This window comes from Lepidochelys olivacea (genome assembly GCF_965140295.1).
Source record: "Lepidochelys olivacea isolate rLepOli2 genome assembly, chromosome: 2".
Lineage (NCBI taxonomy): Eukaryota > Metazoa > Chordata > Testudines > Cheloniidae > Lepidochelys > Lepidochelys olivacea.
In genome coordinates this window covers 243,634,842-243,647,853 of record NC_140412.1, presented here as the reverse complement: position 1 = coordinate 243,647,853, position 13,012 = coordinate 243,634,842, and the positions used below count along the sequence as shown (strand labels likewise).

General features: G+C 42.9%; 1 protein-coding gene across 5 annotated transcripts in view; it reads right to left on the bottom strand.

Moving 5' to 3' along the window:
• The window catches only part of CCNY (cyclin Y), a 225,212-nt gene that overhangs the window by 198,395 nt on the left and 13,805 nt on the right, over positions 1-13,012 (bottom strand). The gene's annotated exons all lie outside the window — the stretch shown is intronic.

Sequence of the window (13,012 nt, the reverse complement as noted above, 5' to 3'; positions counted from 1 at the left end):
AAGGAGAATAAATATTGACTTGAAATTGATTCTTGTTTCCAAGATCCAGATGTTGTATGTGCCAAATAAGCTAATGAGAGAATCTCCTTTAGCTTTCATTCTCAATGCTGCCTGGCCTTTTTCTTTATCTTCCATCTTCCTAAAAGGCAAAGAATAGGTAATTTTGCAATTCTCCTTTTACTGCTGCCTGAGCTTTTTAAAAAAAAACAAAACAAAACAAAAAAATTACCAAAGCCTGAAAATCACACACACTTAGACACACCCTGCTAAAGGGGTAAGTATGACAACAGCAGGATCATAAGACTAAATAAAATAATACAACTCATCCATAGGTAATTCCCAACCCTTGATAGTTTGCTGGGTCAACACCCTGCACATTAAGGTAATAATGAACCCTCTCAACCAAAGTAACAAAGAAGCTGGAAATATTGAACACAGACATTATATCTACACTACAACCTTAAGTCAACCTAGAAAGTGTCCACACTACTCTCCTTCTGTCGGTGGTGCGTGTCCTTACTAGAAGTGCTTCCACTTACTGAAGAGGGGCAGTGTAGGGGGCTGAGAGCCAAGGCTCTTAACTCCACACAGCTCCCCCCGGGCTTCTCGCCTCCCTGTTAAGCCATCCGGGGCTTCCCGCCTCCAGTGGGGAGACCCACAGCCAGAGTCCAACTGGCTGCTGTGCTACCGGTGGTGAACCAAGAGCCCAGGGGGAGGAACCTGGGCCCAGGGGGAGGAACCTGGCTCGGAGCTGGGAGCCTCGGCGCAGCCAGACTCCATGCAAGGAGCCTGGGCAGCAGTCCGGCTGGGGAGCTAGGCTTTCTTGTCAATTTCCCAGCCCCAGCAGAGCCCAAACATCTGCACAGTAATGTTAGCCCCACAGCCTGAGCCTGGCAAGCACGACTCAGCCGACCTGAGCCAGCTGCAGTCATGCCACAGGTCTTCTATTGCAGCGGGGATGTACTCGATGAAACAGTACTGTCCACACCATGGCATCAAGTGTTTTTTAGACTTCATGGCCAAGAAGAGCTTAAGAAACTGTAACTAACTTGTTCCATAACTGCTGCTGTTCGAGAGGTGTTGCACTTGTCCATGCCGCTTCATGTGTGTTCATGTCCAGTGCACTGCAGTCAGAGATTTGACTCTCAGCAGTACCCATCAGGGTAGCACATGAACACTGCAGCCCCATGCTGCTGCATGATGGTATTAAAGGCAGAGCCACCTCCAGCTTCCCTTAGTTCCTTCTTACTGAGCAGACACTGATACAGAAGAGAAGCAGGGTAGGTCATGGAATAAACACATTCAATGCATCGCTAAGAAAAACAGTTAAGCAACAGGTTAGTAACCATTTCTGCTTCTTTGCGTGATTACATGCCCATTCCACTTCACTCACTAGCAGTTTGATTGGAGGTGGGATCGGAGTCTAGCTGAGGAAGAATTGGAGGCCCACAAATGCAAATCTGGCATCATCTCTAGATTGCTAAGAGATGGCATAATGTGAGGCAAAAGTATGCTCTGAAAACTACATTGCCACCTAACAACTATGTAGGATAGACACTTAAGCTAGAAGGGCCACTGCCTTGTTGAACATGCCATTACCCCACTTGGTGGAACTACATTGCCCAAGTGTATTCAGGAGGATATCCAAGATGAGATCCTTTGAGAAGTGACTGGGAGTCCCTGCATCCTATCTGCAACTGCCACAAATAATTGTGAGGCTGATCTAAACAGCTTAGTCCTGTCCAAGTAGAATGCTCTCCTGATATCCTAAGCGTGCACTGTCTCCGCATCCTTATGAACTTCAGGAAGAAAGAAGGCAAGTATACTGCCTGATTGAATTGGAAGCGAGACACAACTTTTGTAAGAAACTTCGGAGGGGGACGCTGGTAAACCTTGTCATTGAAAACCATATATGGAGGTCCAGACATTCGAGCATGAAGTTAACCCACTCTCCTGGCTGAACTGATTGCCACCAAAAATGCTAACTTCATTGAAAGATGTAGCAAGGAACAGATAGCTAGCGGTTCAAAGGGAGGACCATTAGCTTTGACATCAAGTTTAAATCCTATGGGGGAACAGGATTCTCCACCTGTGGGTATAACAGTTCCAAACACTACAAAAACATGATCAACACAGAACTGGAAAAAACAGAACAATCTTCAATCGGAGTGTAGCCTTTTATTTTATTTAGAGCGAATTTAGTAATGTTGTATTACACCACCACAGGTTCGGCTCTGGTGGCTAAAGTTTCAAGCTCAGACTGAAAGTCACCTCTGCTACCTGCTTTAGATTTAGAGCCTCTAGGAACACAAAGACCAAAGATAGTGACTACACATACATTCACAAGTAAAACGTCTAGTCTGGTTTACACGTTTTATTAAATTTACAATTAAAGTTATGATTACCCATGCATATAGAAATCCTATGAAGACCTCTGCACAAGTATAATCATACTCACATCCTAAACTTCTTAGAGTCTGATGGCTGCCTTGCCAATTGATCATCAGTAGAGGGATGGTTCCTGCTGGAGTTTTCCCATGGGGAACTTGTTTTACCCAATCTGGTAGCCCTCTTTTATCTTCTAATTCTGACTACACTACACTCTACACATTTGAATGAAGTGTTCATCCTCTTTTTCCTTATTTGTATTTCCTTATTTGTCCCCCAAGATTATTGGGGTACCCATTTTTCATAGGTTATTTGTAGTTCCTTTTATTCTCATTAACAATTATGCACATAGTGCACTCTGCAACTTGGGCAAGTGTTAGAAAAATGGGACTACCAGGTGTCTTGTAATCAAAAATTAATCTTGCAGTGAATTTTTCACAATACCACCCACTGGCACATCTTTTCCCATTATCTTGTGGCATAGGGTCATTCTTTGGTCACTTATGTCAAGTATTTCTTAAGCCTATGGCCTAGTATGGCAAAGCGGACATTTTACAGACCTCAGCGTTTCAGCGCGACTTACTTAGATATCTAATCCAACCTAAATACTAATCAATCTTATGCTTCTATAATCCTACAATTTAAATCTGTTTAGCATACAATGATTATATATGACAGGACAGTTAATCATAACATCACACAATAAATGATTGATAAAATGAGCCAATTGGCTACAGGAGGACAGAAAGCCAAGACAGTTGCTAGATAGACCTTGATGGCCAGGACTTTGTTTTATGGATTACAGATATTCCAGAAAATGATTTATTGCAGCCCAGACTGGGGGAGGGTACATAATGCCTGTACTTAACCCACTGTGATGTGGGTGGAAGGGAAAGTACAGTCGGCCACAGTACTTTGGTGGGCTCCAGGAGAGCCTCATTAATCAGAAGTGCCAGTTGAGATGGTCCTACAGTGACCAAAATGTCACTACATCTGTGGGACAACTCACAAACCTCTTCCACCTGGATATTCAAGGCAGAAGCCACCCTCTTTGAAAGGTTCTGATGGGCCTTATAGCTATCACACAAAGCCTTCTGACACCACTGCCTTGTCAGGTGAAGAAGAGTATGAAGCCAAGATCTGCACAGTGGAGACTCCTCTGGCAATTGAGCGGTAACACCTTCCTATTCGATACTGAGCCCGGCCTCCAACTCTACCTGGTGGGGTGGGTCTTGCTACCTGCTCAAAGAAGCAGAGTCGGGAGGGCACAGAGACAACCTGGAGGCAGGTGGAAATTCCAAGGATTCCAAAACAGCCACTGGGCTAAGGCCCTAGTGCCCAATTCCTTCCAGGCCATGGATCTCTACTGGCTTGACAAGATGGGCCCCTCCAGAGGTTACCAGTAGCGGTAAGTCCTTGGAGGGGAACAGTGAGGGATGAGATGCAACTGAAAGACACGAGCCAACAGCTCATTCTGACCTGGGGGGACTGTTCCTTTTGGCGCTGGTGATCAGTGCTGACAGCCCGGAGAAGACAGCATCAAAAAGATCACTGCCAGCTTCCCTCTGTACAGCACTGAATGATGAAGCACTCAGATCAGGAGGTGCCCCGGTACCACATGCTGGGTCATAGCGGTTGGCAATGCTTTACCCACAGTCAGAGGTTCCGTGCAAGACGACTCCTCAACTGCTGGTGAAACTGCTACCAACAGACTCAGTAAGTCCCATGCCACAGCATAAGATTCTAGAGTTGATGGCACTGAGAAAGTCTCCTGCTGGTGGGACACCACAGGCGGCACCATTGGGCTCAAACAGTGCTACTTCAGGGGCCAGTCTCAACGGTGCCAGCACCAGAGTCAACAGATCTGCCCAAGTAGATGACTTCCTTGGGGCGTGCCTTGAATTCAAGTGCACTCAGCCTCCTGGCACCAAAGGTCAGCAAGCTTGCAGACAGATGGAGTTCTCTCCCCTAAATGCTGAATCCTTCAAGAGCAACTTGAAGTGTTTCTTCCCCAGTGCCTGGGAAGCAGACTGGCACCCGGCGTCAGCCAACACAGGGGTAATGCTCCTAACTGAACCACATGTGTTTGGCAGCCTTTCAGAGTGGGAAGGCTCAGAGAGGGTGCAGAACTGCTTGCATCAGTAGAAATTTAAGTCTGGCAACTCTGCCTCTTTGGTCCTTGGTTTGAAGTCCCTACTAACTTGACACTTATCCCAAATTTGAGACTCTCCAAGACACTTCAGGTACCTGGAATGGGAGTCACTTACCAGCAACGTCTTTTGCGGGAATGACAGGCTTGAAGCCTTGTGACCGAAGCATGCTCCACTACCAGACCCCACCAAAGGAACTGAAGAGCGTAACACTCTAAAAGGAAAACTTAATGCTAAAATCTACCTAACACTAAAAACTACAGCTAAATGAGTACCAACTGCTACAAAACAGACAAATTGGGAAAGCTTGTAAAGGCAAAACAAGATGCTCCAACAATTGTTACGGGCAGTAAGGAGGAACTAAGGGGGTAACTGGGGGCAGCTTTGTCTTTTATACCATCACGAGGCAGCAGAGGGCACAAGCCCCACCCTGACGAGTACTGCTGAGGAAAAAGTCTCTGACAACAGCATACTAGGTGTGCACATACCTGAAGCGGAATAGACATGTGCAATCACTCAAAGAAGGGAAAGATTCAATGGGACTTAAAATACATGCTGAAACTCAAGATGCCTTTCTGAATCAGGGCCTGGATCTGTATCTATTTCAGCTATAAGCACACAAACATTATGACTGTATTCTTTAAAGTTGATGTACAGATCTTTCTGGAGAACCAACCAACCAATCATGGTTCTGATTTATGTTTGTAGACCAATCTAACTAGATTTCTCCTTGCTTCCATTCTTCATTGCAACAACCTCAAATGTAGACAATACCATCAAAGTAAATGTTATCATGTGCTATTTTAATACCAGTGGTATTTGCTGGCACTCTCTTATAGGTAACACTGTAACAAAGTTTAGGAAATGTGAATTTTGCAACCAGATCATTGAATGAAACAGAACACTAAATTAAAAAGCAGAATGAGGTCAATGGGACTACTTACGAGTTTCATGTTACATATGCTCACCTGCTCAGCATCTTGCAGGACTCCATGTAGAGTACACAATGGTTTTAGCCAACATTATCCCCACGCATGCCCTGATTCAGCAAAGCACTTCAGAATGCGCTTAAGTCCCACTCTTTGCTGAGAGTTAAGCACAGGCTGAAGTGCTTTCGGACGTAAGCATGCATTTAAGTGTTTTGTATAATGGAATGGACTTGAGTACATGGTTGTGCGTCTTGCTGATTTGAGGACTTGCACGCCAAATTCCTTGTACCATTTTCCGACTGAGATCATGGTCTGAGATAATGCAGTTAGCAAACACTGAATGTCTTAAATTATTCCTGCTGTACCTGCACTGACTGCTTCACCAAGATGCAAGGAAGATTAAAAACCCATTCCTAAAACTGACACGGGACCAAGATGGTTGGCACACATTCTTGCAGTCTAGGCTAGTTTTTGTCAAGTAAATAAGACAGGCCAAGCTATACAGCTGACTATACTATCAAAGTTTGGCTGGTGTGCTGACTCAGTATGTGACATTCCCCCCCAGTGTTTGATTAGCACAGTATGATTACACAGAACAAGTTGCTTGTCGGGATGATGAGATCAACAGAACACTGTAACCGCAGGTAGGCGTAGGCAACAGCACAGACAATTTCAGCAACTTTCCACAACAATTTTATTTTAACACACTCATGTAAGTTACCTCCCTTTAAGAGGAAGAAGGGGACAAAAGAAAAAACTTCCCCATCTCAGCAATGTAACCTGTTTTGCAATGTAACTGCCAAATGGATCGGTTTGGGGTCCCAATAGGGAAATGAGATTTCGCATTTACATTAAAAGAGAAATGCAAAAATATGTAGCAAGAGAAGATTTACAGCTGGAGGTATTAAAGTTTTGCAGAGCACCAATGACAGTGACAGAAATTGAGACATTTGTTCCATGAACTGCAGGTCTTAACATTGTTACTAATGGACTGTATCTGCTGGTATTTTTTTTTAACAAGAGGAAAGCAGCCTACACGGCTCAGTACTTCTTAAAGCCAGGGAAGAAAACAACTAAATTCCATTTAAAGCATAGCAACGAAGCAGATTACTCACATATATATGTTACTAGAGAAAGTGTATGCTCAAAATACAAATACTATTTCATGTCAGAAGGCACCAAAGATCAAAAATATGAATTCTTATCACCGTAGACACAGCTGTTTGATCTGATGTTGTATAGACTTGAGAAAATAAGGATCAATACCATTGCCCCTGCAATAAAACCTGCAAGAGCAATAGGAACCAGGAATGAGCAGCAGCTGTTAAAATGTAAACTATGTTAGGATGCATAAGACTACAAAACAATATTGAAATTTACAATGCCATCAAAATATATCAATAATACACTCTCACCTAGACTACTATGTTCAGCTCTGCTCATGGTATCTCAAAAAAGGTATAGCAGAAATAGATATGATCCAGAGATGGGTGATGAGAAAAAATGAGAGACTTGGAAAGATGTCCTTGTAAAGAGAAAGAGACGATTAGGATGAGTTTGGAAAGGGAGTATGATAGAGATATACAAACTAACGCATGAACAGAGGGGGTTAATCAGACAGACAATCCTATTTACCTTTTGATAATACGAGAATTAGGGATCAATTTCACATCCCAGACCAGGTCTCAAGATTATACTGCTAACACTACAGCACAGTAGACAGAAAGGTGCTGCACTGACAGAAACAGTATCTTTGGAAGTGACACATTAAACAGAACACCCTTTTATAGCATCCTGTGGAGTTAAGGACCATTGTATTCTAAGAGAAGGTTGGAAGAGTAGTGATACTATTTAAGCATTAATTATTTCTTCTCTCAGTAATGGAACAGGTCAGGCTCTCAAAAAAAAAAAAAATACATTAGTCACTCAAGTTCACTTTCAGGTTCTCATGGCCTACCACAATGCCTTAACGTTTGGATTGCACACACTGCAATTCAAGTATTTATTCTAGAAATAACTGTCAACTAGAATATTAAGAATAACCTGGCTAAGTTTCTTAAAAGCTTACTTTAAAAAAAAAAGTATCCATCTCCAGCTAAATGGAACCTGACTGTGTCCCTTTAACTTAAACATTCAATTTTGCCAAGCAGACAATTTCATGGGGTGCAAAATTTGTACTGTTATGAGCTGGGTGAAACCATTTTGTGAGCTGAATTAAAAACCTTGTTCAAGAGGATATGTGAATATACCCTTCACTTAAAACAAATGAGAGAAACACTTAAAGGGCCACACCTAAAACAAGGCCTAACAGAATATGCCCAAAAACTAACACCTTGTGGGCAAGGGGTTCCACTGGGCATTGTGCCCAGGTGGGGGGGTGTGGAATCACACAGAAACTGGGAAGAGACAAGAACAAAGAAAGAGTCAAAAAGCAAGAGAAAGTCCAGCAGTAGCCTGTGGGCACTATGTAACCCTGGAATAGAGAGAACACTTTTGGGTCTGTTGGCTAAAGAGGCTTGGGGCTTTAAGTTAAGTAACTATTTCTTTGGTTTCTGATTTCTCCTGCACTCAGAGAAAGACTTTATACATTCCTTCAAATAAACATGACTGCATCAAAGAAAACAACAGTCCAACAATTTCTACTTCCAACTGGAACATCCCCAGGGCCCTGAAATTTGACTAGCTACTTGGGTAGAAAGGGAAAACTACAGTGACTGCAGTGAAAAAACCTTTTAAGTATTGAAATAAAAAACCACCAGTTCACACAAAAGGTAAAATTTCACAAAACAACTGGTTAAAACTCATACTGCATGCTGGTTTTGTAGTGTCGCAGATCTCTAAGGGCTTCTAAATTACTGAAATCCCATTCTTCTCACATTCAGCCCTTTGAAAAATGTTACACACACACGCAGACACACAAGCAAAAAAACAAAACAAAAAAGGGTTACAACACCAACATATATTGCATATTTTACTTCTTTCTGTGGCTGGTATCAGGATGGTAAATATATTTTGCTAAAGCAATATGTTTGACAGTATAAGGATTATCCCAAAGGCCAACCATGAAAGAAGAGAGGACTTTCCACTGCAGACAGTATGATTTAAAACTTTAAAATGGTCAACTTTCTACTCCCTTCTCTCACCAACCCCAAGACTGCTAAAAATAATAGTTTGGGTGGATTTTTGTCAAGCTGGAATATTAACGATAAAAAGCTACAGAGAAGGGAGTGCCAATGATAACTAACCCAATGGAAGAGAGACCAGGAGAGCTGAGAAATATGATCTGTTGTATGTGCACATGTGAGGGTAAAACTCCACTGTTCACCTGTGAAACTGGATTTTTTTTTGGTTGATGTTTTGTTTTAAGCTGAAACAATCCTAGAGCCACTTGCCAGAGTCACTTGAATAAAATGTTGAGGTTTAATAGTTCAATTTTTTTTTTTTTTTTTTAAAGACAGCTATTTTGCATTTTTTAACAATACATTTAATCCAAAGGGAAAGAGCTAAGAGGATGAGTCACCAGCAGAAACCACACTTTCGAGAGTGCTCAGGGGTATGTCTACACTGCAAAAAACACAGCAGCAAGTCTTAGAGTCCAGGTCAACTAAACAGGCTCATGCTACAGGGCTAAACATAGCAGCATACAGGTTCCCACTCAGGCTGGAGTGTGTACACTGTTATTTTTAGCCCAGCAGCACAAGCCCCAGGAGCCAAAGTCAGCTGACCTGGGCTATAAGACTCACAGCTGTGGGGTTGTTTTTTGTTTTTTTTTAGTGTAGATGAACTATTCTCATCAAGTACCTTGTTAAATCATCTTGAAATAGACATAACATATCTGAACTGGGTCCTTAAAATGTACAGAGTAAGAGCATGTATCAAAGAACATTTTTAATTAATTCAAAGCTCATCACAGTTTGAGTTTCTGTATAGTTGGAAAAGTGTTTTAGTATTTCTCTTCAGCCTATATTAGCATAAAATGGCTAAAAAATTGTCCTATTTATTGTTAATTGCTACATGGATTTAATATTCACCAAAAAATTCAAAATGTGTTCAAAAAAAGGCATGTCAGGGAATTTCAACTTAAGGCTACTACTGCATCCTGAACTCACCCCACGGAGTTTGGGTATTGTATAAGGCTACAGTCGGTCTACAGCTGAATCTGAAACTGTGTTAGCATCATGAAATATTGTTCTTCCTAGTAAAGTGAAAAAATGGTTTCAAATCCCAATGTACAGAGTAGAACAGTGTGTGACCTTGCATATTAAGCATCTTGTCTTGCAATAATTGCTCTTAGTCCCCAATTTAGTGTCATTGATCATGCTAGTAACAGTATTTAAGAAAAAACAAACATGCTCTAAAATTAAAATGCAGTTAAATTTAACAGCTATATACTGAGGGAGTGTAATGTATGTAATACTATTTAGTGTCAGTGAGACTTCAGCGAAGATAAAGGAAGATAAGACCAATTTATAATAATGTCTACCCTTACTGACTAGGGCAGCCAAGCTACCATGTCTGCCAAGAGAATAAATATGTATTAGAACGAAAACTGAAGGCAACCTTTGTCTACCTTAGGCCTGGTCTACACTGCCGCTTAAGTCAAAGTAAGTTACGTCCCTCAGGGGTGTGGAAAAAAAATCACCCCTCTCAAGGTCATAGCTTACATCGACCTAATGCAATGTCTACACCATGCTAGGATGACGGGAGATGCTCTCCTGCCGACTTACTTTCTGCCTATCGGGGAAGTGGAGTACTGAAGTCAACAAGAGCTCATTGCATCTTAACCAGACCCCCTAAATCGACACTGCTGCACCAATCGCAGCAGCACCAATTTAGGGTGCAGTATAGCCAAGCCTTTAGAATTAACACTGCAATACACTGACCGTAGTTCAACGAAGAGTAACCATCTGTCTATGAACAGAAGCTTCTGCTGATCTACGTAATACTAACCATCATTTCTGGGATTGTGTGGGGATTTTGGGTTATGAGACTTCTTTAGCCTGTATTTCATTTTAAAGGGACAGAGTTGCCTCAGTACCACAGTTGCTCAAACCAAATGATGGTTAAATAGTTTTATTGATTAACGAAAACCTTACTCAATCTATAAAGATAGGCACGATCTAATGGTACAGCACAGAACGGGGAGCCAAAAATGTGCAAGTTCCAATCCCACTCAGATACTGAATTCCCTATATAGCCTCAGACATATCACTTAACTTCTTTTTGCAAAGTACTTCTCTACCCCACAGAGTTGTTGTGAGGTTCAATTCAATGTTTGTAAAGTATCTGGAGGACTACCTAAATGTCTCTCTCTTAGGACATGTTTTGTCTATATACCTTTGGCTGTCTTGTTCAATAATAGTCAAGATTCCTAACTAAACATGTATTATTTTGATACAAGCTTTCTTTACACAGGAAAGTATACGGTTTACACTTAGTCAGACGTGAGTATGTATATTTGCATAATTTCCCAAATCACAGAAACACCTTACTTCATTGAGTGAACAATGATCAAATAAAATAAAACTGAACAGTGGTCAACCACAATACTCAAGTCAACTAATCCAAAACAGACCCCTTACAGTCTTTTTTCCTACAATGAAGTTTGTGGGTTCCTCTGAGCAATATTCCTTGATTCCACTGAGCTAAGTTTTGTATTGTCCATTGAACCACTCTCGTTGCTTTCAGTAGGGAGGACTTCTTTACTAGCCAACTGTCCCAGTAAAATACTGGAGTTATATCCTCCTTTAATCAGCTAGTTTCATGAATACTTTAAGTTAAACAGAAGAACACAATATTATAAACAAACTTCTTATTCCCAACCCAAGGTAGTATCTCAGGTGTTTATGGTGCTCAAATCGCTACAGACATCTAGGAGGTAAACATCTTGGCAGTCCACAGATGCAGAAACAAAACATCGTCCCCAGAGGTCTGACGATTATCTATAACCTTATGAACTACTGATACTAAACAATCCGTTCCATCGTGTATTTAGCTGTGAAACTGAGTATGTGTCCCAGACCTGAAGAAGAGCTCTGTGTAAGCTCGTCTTTCACCAACAGAAGTTGGTCCAATAAAAGATATTACCTCTCCCATCTAGTCTCTGTAATACCCTGGTACCGACATGGCTACAACAACATTGTAGACATACCTGGACCAGTGGTTCTCAAATTTATTTGATCATGCCTCTCTTCATGTCTGTAGCAGTTTACGCCCCCACCCACAGCCACACAAGTACGTATACCTATGGCCCTACTAATTTCATTGCTGTGAAAAATGTGTGATAGACCATGAAATGAGCCCTCCCCCATGAAATCTGATCTCCCCTGCTGCTGGGAGCTGGGGGCTCCTAGCTGCTAGTCCGGCTGGGCAGGGACAAGAGTTGCCCTTCCCCTACACAGTCGCTGTTGGTGCAGAGATCAGACCACCTCCAAAGGCAGCGCAGAAATTAGGATGCACTGCAGCAGCCCAGGAGCTGGGCTCCAGGCTTCTGTTTCCCCTCCCTCCCTCGGCTTCTGCTGTGGCTCCGGGTGCTGAGTCCAGGGCTTCCTCCCCAGGGGCTTCTGCCTCCCCCCACTGCTCCAACTGGGGCAGCCTGGGCTCAGGGCTTCTGCGCCCCATCTCACCACTCCAGCTGGGGCTCGAGGCAGCCCAGGCTTGGGGCGTCCACCCCCCTTGCCACTACAGTTGGGGCTCAGGGCAGTCCGAGCTCGAGGCTTCAGCCCCTGGGGCTTTTTCTGGGGCTGGGGCACCCATTTTTCCTGGGGGGCTCCCCAAATTGGCAAGGAGTCCCTGCCTTAATCTGTCCCTGCCCTGGACTAGCAGCTAGAAGCCCATGGCTGGAGCGCTCTCAGCAGAACGGGGAAGATCCTACCCACCTTTACCTCTGGGAACCTACTCTTAACTACAGGAACCTGGGAGGGTGCTGCCTTCAAAGCCCAGCTCTGAAGGCAACACAGAAGTGAGGGTGGCCATCTTGAAACCCTCCTACAACAACTTTGCAAACACCCCTTCCCCAATCCCATTACAACACGGTGAAATTTCAGATGAAAATTGACCAGTTTAAAACCCTCTGGCCGTAAAATTGATCAGAATGGATGGTGAATTTGGTAGGGCCATATATCGATTTTAAAAAATAATCAACATGAAATTCACTAAGGCACCGATTCAAACAGAGCCAAGAATCCATTGTAACAAGAGCAAAAGCAATGTAGTCTATGTTTACAATCAAATATGCATACTGCTGTGACAGGATCCCCATGGTATAACCTGGAACTGAGGGACCTCTGTGCCCCCTTCACTCTCCAGCCTGGGCTGTCTCTCACATAATGCTATGCCAGCAACAAGCAGCAAAACTCCTCCAGGAGTTGCGATCGTTCAGCCATGAACATGTGGAGCCCCACACTCAGCTAAACTGCATGAATGTTCCCTGAGTCCCATGAATCATACAGAGAGGCACCAGCACATCACCCAAGCCCTCAGCCTTGAACCCCAAAATATATCATCTTATGCTGCTCAAGACTCCCTTTGACAGTGCAAACTCAT